Genomic DNA, 18,769 nt, shown 5'->3' on the forward strand with positions numbered 1-18,769 from the left:
ACTAATTATTGGGAGTGTTCTAGTTTTTCCAATTATTTTTGAAATACCACTACATCCTGTTCACTATCTTCTTCTCTGTACTGGTTGCTCACCTGAACCTATTATGGAGTTTCCACTCTTATAATGGTGATGTGTGGGAAATTTCCTTTTCTATTACGTGTACAATGCTATCCAATTGGAAAGGATTGGTAGTTATTCAACCATTGTGAATAACATAATTTGACAAGATCATTTTCCTCTTTCAAGTGCCAAATAATGAGATATTGATAAAATTAAGCAATGTTAAATATTAAAAATATACTTTAAAATGTATTTGGAAGACAAACAGATGAAAAATCATAAAACTGTAAAGGATATTTCAAATGACAAACATATCTTCATTAACAGAACAGGAGGGTTGGAAAATATGTTTTGGTAGATGTGATATCATTTTTATATTTTCTATAGATTTTCAAGAGCAAACGAGAAATGAAGAACCAGTCAGGAGAGTTAGAGTTCATTTTGGTTGGACTGACAGATGACCCTCAGCTACAAATTCTGATTTTCCTATTTCTCTTTTTCAATTACATTTTGAGCATGATAGGGAACTTCATGATCATCTTCCTCACCCTATTGGATCCCCATCTTAAGACTCCTATGTATTTCTTCCTCCGGAATTTCTCCTTCATAGAAATTACATTCACCACAGTGTGCATTCCCAGGTTCCTGATAAACATTCTCTCAGGAGACAGAAGAATTTCCTACAATGATTGTGCAGCTCAATTGTTCTTGTATTCTTACTAGGGACTACAGAGTTCTACCTGTTGGCTGCTATGTCCTATGATCGCTATGTTGCCATCTGCAGACCACTCCATTACCCCATCATTATGAATAGCAAAGTGTGCTACCTACTGGTCCTCAGCTCCTGGGTAACTGGATTCTTAGTCATCTTCCCTCCTATGCTCTTGGGGCTCAAACTGGATTTCTGTACTTCGGGATCAATAGATCATTTTTTATGTGACCCTTCTCCTGTCCTTCAGCTGTCTTGTACAGACACACGTTTCATAGAACTAATGACTTTTGCCTTAGCTGTCATGACACTTGTCATTACCTTGATATTAGTGATTCTCTCCTACACACTCATCATCAAAACCATCATAAAGTTCCCTTCAGCTCAACAAAGGAAAAAGGCTTTTTCCACCTGCTCCTCACACATGGTTGTTGTCTCCATTACATATGGGAGTTGTATCTTCATGTATGTGAAAACATCAGCAAAGGAGAGAGTGAGTTTAAATAAAGGTATAGCTGTACTCAATACATCTGTGGCCCCATTGCTAAACCCTTTCATTTATACCCTGAGGAACCAGCAGGTAAAGGATGCTTTCAAACATATGCTTCATAGATTTTGTACGAAACAATTAAACAAAGTTTAGACATAAGCAACATGATGGTAAAACATTAATGTTAAAATAGATAGCAATTATCGAATGCATTGGCGGTGAGGTGAGAAAGTATTCTTAAATCAGAATCTTAAATTCTATGCACACAGATAAAATCTCTTCTCATATTTTTTAAACATAATTTGTTTTATACAGTGTTGCTCTCTTCAGACAAACCAGAAGTGGGTATCGGATCCCATTACAGATCGTTGTGAGCTACCATGTGATTGCTGGGATTTGAACTCTGGAACTCTGGAAAAGAGAGTTCTTAACTGCTGAGACATCTCTCCAGCCCTTCTTCTCATATTTTTTTATATTTTGAAATTTTATTCAGCATTAATTTTCTATATTTAACAAATTAATTAACATATTTTATTTGTTGACATAGTAAGATACACGGATACAAAATAATATAATGTACAATGTAAAGTAATTGAGATTGTCAGAGCATGGTGAGACTTTGGCTATTTGGTTGATGAATGTAAAGTACCAGAAACATCACTTATGATGAAGTCTGTAAACTGAATAAATAAAATATGTAAGGGTTCTGTGGTGAGTTACATAAAAGATGTCAAATCATTACAATTCTGCTGTAAAGAAATCACTTGTAAAGTACCTTGACTGAGAATATGAGATTTTGTTAGGTAAATTAAATGATATTTGCTTAAAACAATTAAAGTTGGAGTTTGGTAGTCAACCAAGACAATTTTATTTATTATTCATTAATAAGCCGGTATGGAAAAATTTCTAACTATCAAATAAAAATCATACATCACAAAGTCCTAATTTGTTTGTATTATGTAGGCTTTCATAAATCAACTATTCATATATTAAAATAGTTCTGTAAAATTATTTTAAACCAATGCATTGGACCCATGCACACACCCATGTATAAGTAGAGGCCACCGAAGTCAATTATTTCCTTTGCCTATTCACTGTGTGATATTATCTATTTCTAATTGGTAGATTTTGGTAACTATAAACTCATCTCACAATTCTCAGCTATCATAGGAAAGAAAAAGAAGAGAGGTACTGTATGTTGTTTTGTTTCTGCAGCTGAATGTGTTTGAGTTTCCCATGCTTCTCCATGCATATGTTCTGATATTCATGGCCATTATGCCTGTTGTATATCCTGTTTTCTCTTTTTATCTCAACAGTTAACCAATATCATTCCCTGTTCACCCAACCAACAAGAATGAATAATCCTCAATGTGTGAGAACAAACCTCAGTTAATGAAAGACGTAGTCTTTCTTCTTGGCAAAATAGAAAAACTGAACAGCTGCATATTTATAAGCAATTTCTAATAAACAGTTCTATTGAATATTGGGGATTCCATTCTCAAGGCAAGGAAACTTACTAAAATTTCTCTGGTGAATAAGGTTAAAAATTTGAATAGGGCACATTGTACATTTTGTCACCCATTTAGGTCCCATTTCAACTGAAAGTCAGTACTTTTTTTTTTTTTTTACATTATGCATAACAGGTTCAACGATTCAAATCCTTTTGAAGCAGAGTATAGAACCTATGAAAATTGCCAAAAGTTTTAAAAACATTAAAATACATATTTACCCTTACATAGAGATGATAGGTGAGTTCAATACTCCCCTCTCACCATTTGACAGGCTATGTAGAGAAAAGCTAGGTAGATAAATGCTGGAAATTAGTCATGTCACAAATCATATGGACCTAATTAATATTTATAGAACATTTCACTTAAATACAGAAGGATACATCTTGTTCTCAGCAGTTAATAGAAATTTGCCCAAAATTGGTTACTGCTGGGAACCTGAGTAGAAACAGTTCTTTGAGAAAGACAGTGATGGGGTAGAGACCTCAGCAGAGAGGTCAAAGTTCATTTATATATGGCAGTTCTTCTATCTATAACACTTTGCTATTCTAAGGCCAGAAACCCCTGGCTTCTGGTAGGTAACATATGCTGTTTAGCAGTGGGGTATCAGTAAAGTAATTAAGTCTATAGTATTTTATTGGGAGCCCCTATCTGATCTGTGGAGAGGCTTGGAGTTAGTTACCTATTTCTGTGCCAAGAAAAGAAAGTTATGCTCACAAAAAGAAAAAATGCTCTATTTATTTTGCATACACATATACATACATACATACATACATACTACATACATACATACTTACACACACATGCACACATTCATACAAAGAAACACTCACAAACACAAACACACACATTTTTCTTGGGCCTTACCACTTATCTCATCAGTTTCACAGTGTTCATGCATACTTACATATTCACTCCTATATTTACATATGTATAAATACATATGGTGGATGGAGCATAATCTCCCATGAGCAAGTACCAATAAGCAAGTTTCAAAACAAAGAAAACTCATTCATTCTGGATGAAAAGAAAGCTCCAGTCTTTATTGCATAGTGGTAAAAGCTTCTACCTTTTTATTGTTGAAAGTAAGGGAAGCCACATCTCTTTATTGGTGAAAAATCTCATCCTCCTTGTCATTCTTACTTCTTAGACTTTCTTCTTACTTTCTCAGGAGAACAGATCACATAGATTTTTAAGCATCCTTACATTCCAAATGTTCATAGCAAATTTAAGACACTACTTCAAATAATTTATTAAATAAAATGTTAAAGCAGAAATGTTTACATGTGTTTCCATTAGGACTAGTATGCAATTATACATTTATTATCTGTCTTCTAGTCACACAAGTTCATTATAAGTTTAAAGCAATAATGTAATGTTACAAGCTAGCACAGTTTTGTCATGAGGCCAATTATCTGCCTTGTGTATCATTAGTTTGAAGTTTTGTATAGATAAGCCAGTCAGTATTTTATTTTCTGTTCTTTCACCTACAATAAACTTTCCATTCCCAGTTTATGACTCTTAGTTTCTATAAAGTAGTCTCACAGATAATCTAGAAGGAATGTTGTCCCTTTGTGTGAATTTTTTCCAAGTCTGTTTTCTTATCTTAGTGGAATTAGCCTATGACATCTGAAGGTTTATAGAACTCTAATCATAATATAGACTGCTCAAAATTATTTATATAAGTTTAGAAATTATATAGAACCATTATTAGGATTAATGAAATCATCAAGCATTAGAACATGAAAGTACATCTTCACCGGTCTAGAGAAAATCTGCTCAATCAGGTGAAATAATGTCCTGGAATCAGCAGACTATGTAATAGTGACAGGAAAGACAAATCAACAAGAATAAATCCTGAGACGAGAGATTTGAAGTTTCTGTAATCAGAGCTTACCTATCACAGCCATTCAACATGGTGGGCCATCTACAGCATTTCACTTGTTTTTCTTACTATTTCCTAAATGGCTTCTGACAGATTACATAATTGGACATGCAGAAAAAAACCCAAAGAGAGAGAAAATCAGAGAATTTACACTAAAAAATCACTTTCTGTTTTTTGTAATGATGTTCAACCTTCACATAATGGAAAAGGCAAATATAATTCCCCAAAGTACAGAGATAGCTGGGTTTGAGATGATGGCTGTTCTTGTTTTGTTTTTATTTGATTTTTTATTAATTTATATCCTCACTTTACATCAAAATAGCATCTTCCTCCCTCCTATGTTCCCAAACCCACCTTCCACCCATTACCCTCTCAACATTTCCTTAAGAAGGGAAATCCCACCTTGGGTACTACCTGGCCCTAGGACATCAAACAGGGTTAAGCATATCCTCTCATACTTAGGCCCTCCTAGTCAGTACAGCCAGATTTAGAGAATCCAATGGCAGGCAACAGAGTCAGAGACAGAGACAGCTCCTTCTTCAATTGTTAGGGGAACTTCAAGAAGATCTTGCTGTACATCTGTTACAAGTGTGTACAGGGGCAAGGTCCATCCCGAACAGGCTCTTTGTTTGGTAGTTCCATCTTTATGAAGCCTCATGGAAAGCTGAGTCTGTAGGTCTTCTTGTGGTGCCCCTGACCCTTTTGGCTGGCCCAATCATATGCCCCACTGTTCACGTAACTCCCAAAGCAGTATAAGATGGAACCTCAGAGTTCTTTTGATCTGCATTTACCTAATGATTAAGGACATTGAACATTTCTTTAAGTGATTCTTGGCCATTGGATATTCCTCAGTTGAGAATTCTCTGTTTATCTCTGTATGCTAATTTTTATTAAATGATTTTATTTCTTTAAATTGTAATTATTGCCTCCCTTCCCAGTTTCCCCTTCATGAGTTCTTTACCTCATCCCAACCCCTTTGTTTCTGAGGGGGTACTCTCCCACTCACCCACACAGTCCCTGTGCCAATATCCTCTTCCCTTGGGCATACAGAATTAGGTGCATTCTCTGTTACTGAGGAAAGACAAGGCAGTCCTCTGCTACATATGTGCCAGGGGGAATGGACCAGCCCATGTATGATCTTTGGTTGGTGGATTAACCTCTGGAAACTCTGAAGGATCTGGCTTAGTTGACACTGTTATTCATCCTATGGGGCTGCAATCTCCTTCAGTTCCTTCAATCCTTGCCCTAACTCTTGCATATGTCTTCCTGACCTCAGTCCAATGATTGTCTATAAGTATCTGAATCTGTTTCAATTAGCTGGTGATAGAGTCTCTCATAGAGCAGGCATGTTAGGCTCCTGCCTGCAAGCACAACATGGCCATTTTAATTAATTAATTAATTAGTTAATTAATTAATTAATGTTTTTATTTTTCTGTTTTTGGTTTGTTGGTGTTTATTTCACTAAGCTCTTTATGTATTTTGGATATTTGCCATCTGGCAGATATAGATGAAGATCTTTGAGTAGTGTTTATACTGTTTTGTTCAATTGACACTGTCCTTAGCCTTACAGAAGCATTTCAGGTTCATGAAGTCCCCTTAATTAATTGTTGACATTAGTGACTGAGCTATTGGTTCTCTGTTCAGAAAGTTGCCTCCTGTACCAATGAGTTCAGAATTATTTCCCACTTCCTCTTCCGTGACATTTAGTGTAACATTTTCTATGTTGAGGACTTTGATTCACCTAAACTTCAGTTTTATTTGCATAGTGAACCTAAATATGAATCGATTTGTCTTCTTCAACCTGCAGACATCCAATTATACCATCATCATTTTTGGAAGATACTTTCTGTTTCCCATTGTATGCTTTTGGCTTCTTTGTGAAAATCAAGTATTCACAGCTGGGTATGTTCATTTCTGTTTTTTTCTATTCTCTTCCATTGATCAGCCTGTCTTTTTGCTAATACCATGCAGGCTTTGTTTTATTTTCAGTAGCATTGCTATTATCATAAATATTTAGCAGTTCTCTATTACACACAATGAAATTAATCAACTTATTCCAAATATTAAGCTATTCTTGTCTTTACCTGTTAATATTGAACAGTAAAATATTGACATTAAGGCAGATACCTACTGCCATGACATATGATACAATCACCAAGTGCATTAATAATTTCTCAAAAAGTATGGCCCTATATTTGAACCAGAAGTCAGGATCCAGATTAGTAGCAGGGATGGTGACTCTCTTGTATATCACTCACTGCTTATGTGCAGCATGATCCCTGTTGTTAAAAAGGAAATAATAAGGTAATAATGCACACTTTTGTGTACCACTCAGAAATCTTGTGAGAATTAATACTCAAAAAGACTTCAGAGCTTAGTGAGAAAAGCACTTTGAAATAAAAATATCATAGAGTTATTCTTATTACTGTGAGCTAGAAAAATACTAGCAAGATAGTATAATTATTGTGGAACCTGAGTTAGTGTGCCTGTATATGAATATTGTTTCATGTTGATGATTTTTATTTTCCTGTCTGTCATTATAAAAATACTGCTCCTGGCTGAACTGTTAATGGAATGGTGAGAAAATCTAAGGTGAACTTTAAGCACTCGATTTTCATTTTGTTTCATCAAAAGAATCTATTTTACAATTGCTATTTACTTTTAATAATCTGCAGCAAAATGATCTAACTTTAAATACATGCATTAAATGTACTTGCTTTTATTTAATAGGTAAAAGCTGGTGGAAATTTAATTTAAGCACAATTCCTGGATGACAGATTTTAAGCAAATTGAAAGGGTTAGGGTACCATTTATAATGACATAAAAATCCTTTCCTTCAGTGACAGGAGGAAATGAAAGATTGATCAACGCAATATTTATCTTCTATGGGATTCCCTACAAGCCTTCTTTTTTATTTGGCTTAATGCATGCCACAATAATAAGATTTTACTACTATTGCTCTGTAATACAGCTTGAAATCATGGATGGTGATGCTTCCAGAAATTCTTTGATTGTACAGGAATGATTTAGCTATCCTGGGTGTTTTTGGTTTTACTTATGAAGTTGAGAATTGATCTCTCAAGGTCTGAATTTGGTCAGAATTTAATTGAATCTGAAGATTGCTTGTGGGTGGGTGGATGTGGGAGCCTCCTCATGGAAGCAGGGGAAGTAGGAAGGGTAATGGGAGAGGGGGAAAAGTGATAACATTCAAAATGTAAATACATAAATATCCAAGAAAAATAAAATTTAAAAAAATCCAAAAATCCCATTGCATTATCACAGCAAGATAAATATTGCTTGGCAACAGTACCATAAACAATTTAATTTTTGAGAGAAAAGTGGCCATTTGTATTATGTTGATCCTACTCTCAATGTTCATGAAAGAATTCGATCTGTAATTCACCTTCATTTTTGACTCTTTGCATAGTTTAGATACCAGAGTGATGGATTGTGGCTTCATAGAATAGGTTTATAATGTCACCTTCTGTTTCCATTTAATGGAATTAGCTCTTCTTTGAAAGTCTGATAGAATTCTGAGCTATAACCATCTGACTCTTATTTTTCTTTGTTTTATTTTTTTTATTTATTTGAACTTACGATTCTCTTAATGACTGTTTCTATTTCCATAGAGGTTATAGAATTGTTTAAATTGTTCGCCTGATCCTGATTTAACTTTGTCAAGTGTTATTTATCTAGAAAATCATCCATTTCATTCAGACATTCCCAATGTGTGGAATACAGGCTTTTGAAGTAAGACTCAAAGATTCTTTGAATCTTCTCAATGTATGTTGTTATGGTCCCTTTTCCTTTCTGATTTTAAAAAATACTGTTTCTCTTCCTTTTAGTTAGTTTGGTTGAGTCTTTGTCTGTCTTGTTGATTTTCTCAAAGTACCAGCTTTGATTTCTTTGATTTTTTACATTGCTCTCCTTATTTCTAATTATTGCTTTCATCTCCTTATTTTATTATTTCCTGCCTTCTACTTTATTTATTGTTGCTTAGTGCAATGGACTTTCCTGTTAGCATTTCTTTCATTGTGTTTCATGAGTTTGAGTATGATTAAAACTGTTTATGGTGAATTGTAGAAATAATTAATTTCTTTATTTCTTCTCTGACCTATTGATCATTACATTAAGTAGAGAGTTGTCTGGTTTACGTGAGTTCACACGCTTACTGTTGTTTCTGTTTTAGTCCACAGTAGTCTGATAAGATGCAAGGAGTTATTTCCATTCTCTATTATCTGTTGTGGCTTGCACTGTGATAGAATATATGATCAATTTTAGAGAAGGTTCCATGAGGTGCTCAGAAGAAGGTATAACCTTTTGTGTTAGGGTGAAACATTCTATAGATATCTGTTAGGTTTATTTGATTCACAACTTTTGTTCTTTTCATTATTTGTGTGTTTAGTTTCTGTCTAGGAGACCTATTCATTTGTGAGAGTGGGTGTTGACATCTACCACTATAAATGTGTGGTGTTTGGTGTATGATTTAATCTTTACTAAGGTGGTTTTGTAAATGTTGATACTCTTGCCTTGGGGGCATAGATGTTCAGATTTGAAACATCATTTTAGTGTACTTTTAATTTTGATAAGTGTGAAGTGTCCTTTCCCATCTCCTTTGATTAGATTTGGTTAAAAGTCTATTGCTTTTTTCCTTTTTTTTTTTTTCGGAGCTGGGGACTGAACCCAGGGCCTTGTGCTTGCTAGGCAAGCACTCTACCACTGAGCTAAATCTCCAACCCCCCAGCTTTTTTCTTGTGTTCATTTTCTTGGAAAACTTTTTCTTTCTTTTTTTCCTTTCTTTCTTTCTTTCTTTCTTTCTTTCTTTCTTTCTTTCTTTCTTTCTTTCTTTCTTTCCTTCCTTCCTTCTTTCTTTCTTTCTGGCTTGCCAATGCAGAGTTACAATCTATTATCATCATGGCAGGAAGTATGGCAGTATCCAGGCAGACATTATACTGGAGGGACCAAGATGGCTACATCTTGATCAAAAGGCAGCTAGAACAGATTGCCTCCCCTAGGCAGCTAGGAGCAGGGGTGTCAAACGCACTCCCACAGAGACACACTTTTTTCAACAAAGCCAGATCTCCTAGCAGCACCAATCCCGTGTACCAAGCACATTTAAATCACTAAGCAATGACTAAGACCACATGATTTCTGGCACTAAATCAGGAAAGAAAAGTTATTGAAGTACAGACTAACAAGTAATAGATTCTGCCATAGACGTGCTAAAGGTTAAACTTGGATGTAGTTAAGCGAATTAGACTACAATGTTATATAATATCTGGCTCTTTTTATGGCATTGAGGCTGTGTACTTGCCTCATTCACAAGTTTGAAGGCCTAGACAATGGGTTTGATCTGTCTTTGAATGGAACCTGAGACATACAATGTAAACGAGGCCTGCCTTGAGCACAGTATGACCTGCCTTTGCTTTCTTAGTTCTACAATAAAAGGTAAACACAACACAATAAACTCTGTTTTCACCTAATATTTTCACTTTTAATATCCGCTTGAAATAATACAGAATTATATAATCCAAATTTCAAATATGATTATGCTGTTATATTTAAAGAGTAGAAAAATCTATTATCAACACTCTGAAAACAATGAAAGGTGGTGTGTGCGCACGTGAGTATTTGTGTGTATGTATGTGTATATGTGTTTAGACATTTAGTTTTATAAAGGCATTCATGTATTATACAATTGACTAATCACATAGCAAATAATGTACTTAGATCCTAGTTAAACTAGGAATTCCCTATTCTTGTGAGATTTTCCTGTAGGACACTAAGAAACAAAAACTCCATGGCCTCATTACACACTAAAATTATATATAACACTGTATGTCACATTCAGCAAGGTTTTTAAAACTTGAACTGCTTTAAATTGTAGACTACAGGATGATAGGATGGTTATTTGTGCTTTGCATTTAGAAGGATGATGATATGTTTTGAAGTGCAGAGAACCTGCTCAAATATGGGAAGAAACCCTACTACGAAATCTGCTGAACATTAAAAGGGTTGGCGCTTTTACCATTTATATTTGATTTGTAGGCAATTGGGCAACATTAGCAGTCAATACTATCATGCTGTAAAAGTAGGAAGAAACATTGAACTTTAATACTCTATATTGTTTTCATTGAACAAACTAAATATAATTGCATTAATTAGGTTTGCCATTTTATTCTGCAGGGACAGGATTTTAGGCATGAGACTAAATATAAAATGTGATTGTTGAGGCAGGAGAAAATCAGTAGTTTAATTGCAATGGAATTCCATTTCATGATGGTGTATTTGTACCAGTGTTGTTATAGGGATGGTTAACTGCAAATGGGAGCATCTTTAGTATTTCCACAGTCATATACTTCAGGGTACCTATGAACTGGGCATTCTGTATTCAATTGTTAAAACACAGAAGGAATACAGATTCTATCTTTAGTTAATAATGTTTGGACTATTACTCGTTTTCTTCTATTTGCCTGTTTATAATATTATTTTGCCTATTCATTTTATTTTATATGGTATCAATTGGTAAGTCCTCTAAAACCTCATGTTACTAACACTGAACTTGAACTCTTTCAGTTTGTTTGGCTCTTTGAATTTTCACATTCCTTTCCCACTGATATTACTTTCATTGAAGTTGAAATCATTAGAATATTTTTAATAACCTTTAATAAAGACAGGATCTTTACATTAGCATTCATTTTAAATTTCAAGTTTGATTATTTTGAAAAAGTAAAAAGTAAAAACCAGAAAGAGAATTTTAAGATGGTTTCTAAAAGTTATTAGAAGAAATGTGTAATTTGACTTTGATAAAGACTTTTTTACAAACCTGTTTTAAGTCTTGATACAACTGAGATTTCAAGCCGCGACTTCTTTTTTTTGAAAACAGTCTATCTTAAATCACCTCCTGTCTCAAATACAATCTGGTATATAGTTTTATCTTTAAGTCTCCTACCCCATAAAACAGATGACAATTATTGACAATAGTACTTTTTTGTATTTATAGTACAATAAAAACATATTTCTATTTATTTAATTGCAAGGTCACCTGCTATTTAAACTTTATTATTATATTGGAGTTGTCCATATATTCAAAAATTTATTTCACCATCAGTTACATAATCGATTGGGAATTAGATTTTATGGCAAACTCTTCTGTTACTCTAAGACCCAAAGATGTTAATGGTCTTACTTGTAATTTTTAGAAATGAACCTTTGTAATGCGGGGCATATACTATATTAATGTTTTATCATTATATTTTTAAATCGTATCTATGTACAGTGACAGTTTTGATCATTTAGTTTTTTCTAGTATGAATTTTCCTAATGTAGAAACATACCATCATTTACCTTTGGTCTTCCTTGATGTTTAGTTCCTTTTACTTTAAATTCTTTGCCATAACACAGCCTAAAGGCATTTTATATATCTACCCACCTCTCTGTAATAAATCACTTCACTAGATACTACATTTTAGTTCATAACAAGGCAATCAGCTATTTCTAGCTGTCTCACGTTAATCAATAAAATTCAAATAAAATATGATGTGAGAGAAGGGTACTTTTGGGAAAATGCCATCAGCGTTAGAAGACTTCAAAGGGCAGAAAAGGAAATTATTCCTGTGAACTATCCGGAAACTCAGAATCACTAACCACAAAAGAAATATGTGCTGGGAGTAGGCTTGGTAGCTCCAATTTTAACCTGTTCAAGGCCTGGGTTCTGTACTCACAACCAAGAAATAAAAACGAGGCATTCGGTTGTTTGAGTTCTTACTCCTTAAATGGGATAGGCAAAGTCATTCAGAAAAGCTAGGTTCATTTCAATAAATGTCAGTTTGAAAAGCCATGTGGATGTTGCCCTAAATATGTAGTTTGGGTTTTATTTTACACTATTTAAAATTAATCAGAAAAGGATAGTTTACCTTAACTCATACACATTAGAAAGGAATAAAGTGCATTTCTTTTGGTTTTATGGACTTTCCATTTCATCACAAAAATAAGAAATAGTAAGTTAGACTCATTGGGTTAAAACATTATTACTATGTTTTAAAAACCCAAATTATCCAGGAAATACAAACAATATATAGTTAAAACATTATTATTCTTAAAAATGAACCTTTAATTGTTCAGAGATACAAACAATATATACAAAAATAGCTTTAAGACAGAAAGTATTTTCATAATGTGTATCTTGAGCATCAATCCTTTTCTAACTGCAGCAATATATTAGAATTGCTATTTTTCTGACTAATCTTTCTTCCATTCAGTCTTGTTTGATAAAAAGGTAGTAGTGGAGAACTGTATCTCAAAAAACACCATTTTATAGAAATTGGCATTCATGATACACAATTGAGATTTGAGGTATCTTGTTTTATTTCAAATACTTTTCAAGGTACTTACAATGTGTGGACATCATTTTTTCCTCATCATATAGATCTTTACCCTGATCACTCATTTTGAAATTCCTCCTTTTCCATAAATTATGTCTGGGGAAATTTCTCTTCTGTTGTATGTAAAATCCTGTTCAGTTGGACAGAACTGTTATCTATGGAAGCCACTGTGTGTATCAAAGATTCCTAAAAATAATTTTATCCTTGTGCAAAACAGCTTGAGATGTTGAATGAGATTACAATGCTAAATATTGAATAAGTCCTAGAAAAAATATTTGAAAAAAAAAGGCAGATAAAACACTCATAAACTGAAAGGGTTTCAAAATGACTATGCCTTCACTAATTGGAACAGGTGTTGACTCACATCTGCACATGAGAAGAATACGAGTACTCATCAGTCAAGTAATGAGGTTGAGCAAATGTTTGTGGGAAGAATTGGAATTCACTGTTTAAAATATCCATGCATTGATTAAAGTTGTTAGCACTAATTTTCTATGGCCAAGAAAGAAGAAATTTGCTTTTCTAGATGTAATTTTGCTTTAATATCTTCTACAAATTTGTTAGAACAAAAGAGAAATGAAGAACCAATCAGTGAAGATAGAGTTCATTTTGCTTGGTCTGACAGATGACCTTCAGCTACAAATTCTAATTTTCTTGTTTCTGTTTTTCAATTACGTCTTAAGTGTGATGGGAAACTTAGTGATCATCTTCCTCTCCCTGCTGGATACCCACCTCAAGACTCCAATGTATTTCTTCCTCTGGAATTTTTCTTTTTTAGAAATTGCATTCACTACAGTGTGCATTCCCAGGTTCCTGATAAGCATTCTCTCAGGAGACAGAAAAATTTCCTACAATGCTTGTGCAGCACAATTATTCTTCTTTTTCTTACTAGGAAGCACTGAGTTTTATCTTCTTGCTGCCATGTCTTATGATTGCTGTGTAGCCATCTGCAGACCACTGCATTACCCCATCATCATGAACAACAAAGTGTGCCACCCATTGGTCCTCAGCTTCCTGGGTAATTGCTTTCTAGTTGTCTTCCCTGCTTTGCTCTTTGGGACGCAACTGGATTTCTGTGCCCTCCAAAAACACAAACACTTTCCTGTGATACTTCTCTCTCTCCTGCAGCTCTCTCCACAGAATCCGAGATTTTATTGAATTATTGATTTTGCTTTAGCTGTCAAGTGACACTTGTCATCACCTTTGATCTTAGTGATTCTCTCCTACACACTCATTATCAAAACCATCCTAAAGTTCCTTCAGCTCAACGGAGAGAAAAAAAGCCTTTTCTACCTGCTCCCTCACACATGGTTGTTGTCTCTCCATTGCATGGTTGTATTCCTTTATGTACATGAAAAATCAATAAGGAGAGGGTGACTTTTAAATAAAGGTGTAACTGTGCTCAACACTTGTGGCCCCTTTATAAACCCTTTCATTACACCCCAAGGAACCAGCAGGTAAAGGATGCTTTCAACACGTACTTCACAGATTTTGTTTCTACAAAAACAGTGAGACAAGTTTAGACATAAATAACATGCTGTTGGAACAAAATGGGAAAATGGACAGCAATTCAATTGCATTGAAGCTTTGTGATGTGACCCATTTGTCTCATTGAGGATTTAAATCAAATTAAGTTTTTTTTTCTCTATTTGCTTGCATCATCTATAACTTTGGTACATATCCTTAACTATAGAATGACTACCTTCTCAAAACCAGAATCTTAAGCTCCATGTATATGGATAAATTACCTTCATAGCTTTTTATGTTGTTCAACTGAAACTTGCTAGATTTTGAAATATTCATTGGGCTACTTTGAACAATGAAGGGCAGAGCAAAGCTAATTATCCACCATCTCAAGTGTACCCAGGGATGGACTAATGAAAACCCAGTCGCACGTGTAGGAGGACACCTTGCCAGGCATCCAAGGAAGAGACCCTTAGTCCTGTCAGGCTCAAATCCCCAGTATGGGAAAAAATCCAGGGCAGGGAAGAGGAAGGGAGGTGATATGTGGGTGGCGGAGCAACCTCATAGAACAGAAAGAGGGGGAATGGGATATTGGGTTTCTGGAAGGAAAACCAGGAAAGGGGGATAACAATTAAGCTTTAAACCAAAATTATTCAATAAAAAAGAACAAAAAGTTATGACCAAGGGAAAATAATTGAAATTTGTCATAACAAATTAAAAATGTTTTTATTGTTTATATTTCATTAACATGATTTATTGACAACTGAAGCTGAATATTACCAGATTGGTAATTACTATAGTGATTAAATGTTGAATTTCAGAATTAAGTAAAAAATTAAATCCTTTGTATTTTCTTTTTTTTTTAATTAACTTGAATATTTCTTACATACATTTCGAGTGTTATTCCTTTTCCTGTTTTCCGCAACATCCCCTCCCCTTCCTTGTGGGTGTTCCCTCCCTCCCTCCCCCCATTGCCACCCCTCCCCCAACAGTCCCTAGTTCAGCTGGGGGTTCAGTCTTTAGGATCCAGGGCTTCCTTCCACTGGTGCTCTTACTAGGATATTCATTGCACCTATGAGGTCAGGAGTCCAGGGTCAGTCCATGTATAGTCTTCAGGTAGTGGCTTAGTCCCTGGAAGCTCAGGTTGCTTGGCATTGTTTTACATATGGGGTCTCGAGCCCCTAGTATTTTGAAAAATGGAATTAATAGCCTAAGATCAAAGATCATTCATGATGAATGCTGAAGCATTAACCAGGATACAAGGGTGTATGATGAGTGTCATAGAATGTGCTAAGTAGTTGGATTTTGCTAAAATCATTCTCTTGTGAAGCATGTTCATGGAGGAAACATAATTTTGTTAGCTTAATTAAATAATATATTGCTTTAAGTTAATTCAACATAATAATTTGTTGATAATTGCTATTAGAGTATAATTTCAAATTTTACTCTAATATTAAAGCAGAAGTTAACACAAAAGAGATATTCTTCTATTTATTATTAATTTGTATCTGGATTTGGAGAAATTTCGATCTATTAAACACAATTTAGTAATTAAAATGCTATTATCAATTCTTCCTGTGGCAGTGTTTATAAATAATATATATCTTAAAACACTACTATACAATCTTTTAATTCAATGCATAGTCACATGTTCATAGACATGTAACTAGAGTAATATAATAGAATTTTTCTTCTAGCTATTATAGTGACTGTGTGCTTACTATCCACATAATCTGTAAATCTTGGGTATCTGTACGCTAGACTCATCTTTCTGAATCATAAATTTAAATAGCTCAGTGTTCTGTATTCTTTAGTTTACTTGTTTCCAGTTCCCTATATTTCCATGCATCTGGTCAACAGTAAGTAGCAACAATCCCACAAAATCAGAGCAGATGCATGGACAATCCCCATCTTTATCTGAATAACTAATTTCATCTCTTGAACAATCAATCTATCAGAATAAATCATCACATCAATGTGTACAAGTAAGAACAAGAGAGTACACTTCCTGTAAGTGTCTATTTTCTATGATGCCTTTATACAAAAATTAAATAGAACACCTCTTTGATAATCAGTAATTAGTCATGAGCAACTGGATTATCATATCTTGGAAATTAAAATGGCCAGGCCAATTCTTTAGGCAAAAAAGTCCCCAAAATTATCATAACGAATAAGAATGAAACTATGTAGATATTCAGTCAACATTCTGCTGTTCATCTGGGTACACATTTCCAGGTGGAAATTTGACTCAATTCCAAACTTTTCTTCTGATTCCAAATAATCAAACTCTTGTAAAGAATAATAAAGAGAGCTAAAGCCTGAGAGCTGCTGGGAGAATATTTATGGAACTAATATGAAGTTCCCAAACCCTGCCAGTACAGAAAATGTTAAAAGGAAATTGATAACAGTTTAATCTTGGCTTGAATGAATCTAGTAAACTTTGCTCTCATATTTACAGTTTGAAACTCTTAGAAAATCAACTTCCACAGCCCCTCAGGGTTGTGCCATTTATTTTATCTTCAATGGCCTTCCTAACAGCAGCCTTTTTTATCACTCTACTTTCACATTTTGTATAAATCATTTCATTGACTTTTAGTTAACAACATGTAAAGAGAAAAAAAGACTTTCTGAAAGGTAGTGTGTCCCAGTTTTTCCTCTGTTTTGCTTTACAGCTAGGAAAGGCAACAATGTTGACCCTGGTAATTACTTGCTCAGAAATGGGTCTTTGACAATAAGCAAAGTAGTATGTAGGCAGAACCCAGTTTGAGTGTGCCCATTCTCTTTGAAAACAGAAAAAAGAAACAAAAACAAAACCAAAAAACCTTTTTTCAGACATGGCAAGTCTTGGCTTCTCTCACTTCTCCTCAGAGTTGGATACAGGCTGTAACAAACAAGATATTTGGCATTTTTTTGCTTAACAATCCTATATTATAAAGGTCTTTTAAAAATTCATTGTCATTTGAATGTTAAGGCTCTAATACCTATCATGTTTTTTCATATGTTGCAGATGCTCTGGTGAGAAATGTTGTCTAACAGGGTAGACTCAGTCTTTCTTTGTAAAAGTTTTAGGAAAAAGTACATCTAGCTTAGAACAAGTCCAAGAGAAACACATCTAGAAATTAGACCCATTTATTTTCCATGTGAAATGGAAACTGCTCTCTGGGATTATCTGGAATAAACTAGTTTCCTTGTAAATCACACAGACCTTTGGAAATAGAACCCACAATGTTCTCTGTGCTCACTCAACCATACTTACTTTTGCAAATAGAGTTCTATATTTTTGCTTTTTTTTTAGCCAGCAAGTCAAAATTCCCAAAACTAGATTTGACAAACAGAATTTATGTTTGATGATTACAATTAAATGTATATAATTCAATATCCAGTAAAAGAAATATACTATTCAATGCTGAGTTATGATAGACTTAAGTTTTTCAATTATTTGGATCGTCAAATTTTTCTTCCATTCCTTCCTCATCACTGCATATGTTAATGGGGTTACTCATCATAGAAATTTAACATTCAAGTATTAAAAATTAAATTAGTCTCTCTGTACTAGGACCAAGGTTACATGACACTCTGGAGAAATTTTTGCAGTTTCATAAATGATTTATAATTTGTTTACTGAGTTACTTTGTAATTAAACTCTTCGTATTGGTGCATAATTATAAATGATAAAATATATCATAAATGATCTAAGTAGGTACTCTAATTGTCTAGAATATTTAAATTCCCAAAGATGAAGTTCTCAGGAAAAATCAAAGTAGAGAACTCAGATAATAGGGCTAAATTTAATAGTCTGAAATTTACTTTAATAACAACGATTTAAATAATGATTATTATAAACAAAGATATTCTTCTGTCTCAAGAGAATTACTAAAATTCAGTCAATTAAAGCGCAATGCAAATCCAGTCTCATCTAAATAATATATGTTTGAAAGTATATAAATCTGAACAAATTTTTTTTAAATTAACTTGAGTATTTCATATACATTTCGAGTGTTATTCCCTTTCCCGGTTTCCTGGCTATCTTCCCCCTCCCCTCTCCTTCCTTATGGGTGTTCCCCTCCCAACCCTCCCCCCATTGCCGCCCTCCCCCCAACAGTCTAGTTCACTGGGGGTTCAGTCTTAGCAGGACCCAGGGCTTCCCCTTCCACTGGTGCTCTTACTAGGATATTCATTGCTACCTATGAGGTCAGAGTCCAGGGTCAGTCCATGTATAGTCTTTAGGTAGTGGCTTAGTCCCTGGAAGCTCTGGTTGCTTGGCATTGT

At 34.3% G+C, this 18,769-nt stretch overlaps 1 pseudogene; it reads left to right on the top strand.

Annotated features, from left to right (window-relative positions):
• The first annotated feature begins 468 nt into the window (after positions 1 to 468).
• Positions 469 to 1,412, top strand: LOC116889939 (annotated as a pseudogene).
• Positions 1,413 to 18,769: the final 17,357 nt, after the last annotated feature.

This window comes from Rattus rattus, chromosome 1 (assembly GCF_011064425.1).
Source record: "Rattus rattus isolate New Zealand chromosome 1, Rrattus_CSIRO_v1, whole genome shotgun sequence".
Classification (NCBI taxonomy): Eukaryota; Metazoa; Chordata; class Mammalia; order Rodentia; family Muridae; genus Rattus; species Rattus rattus.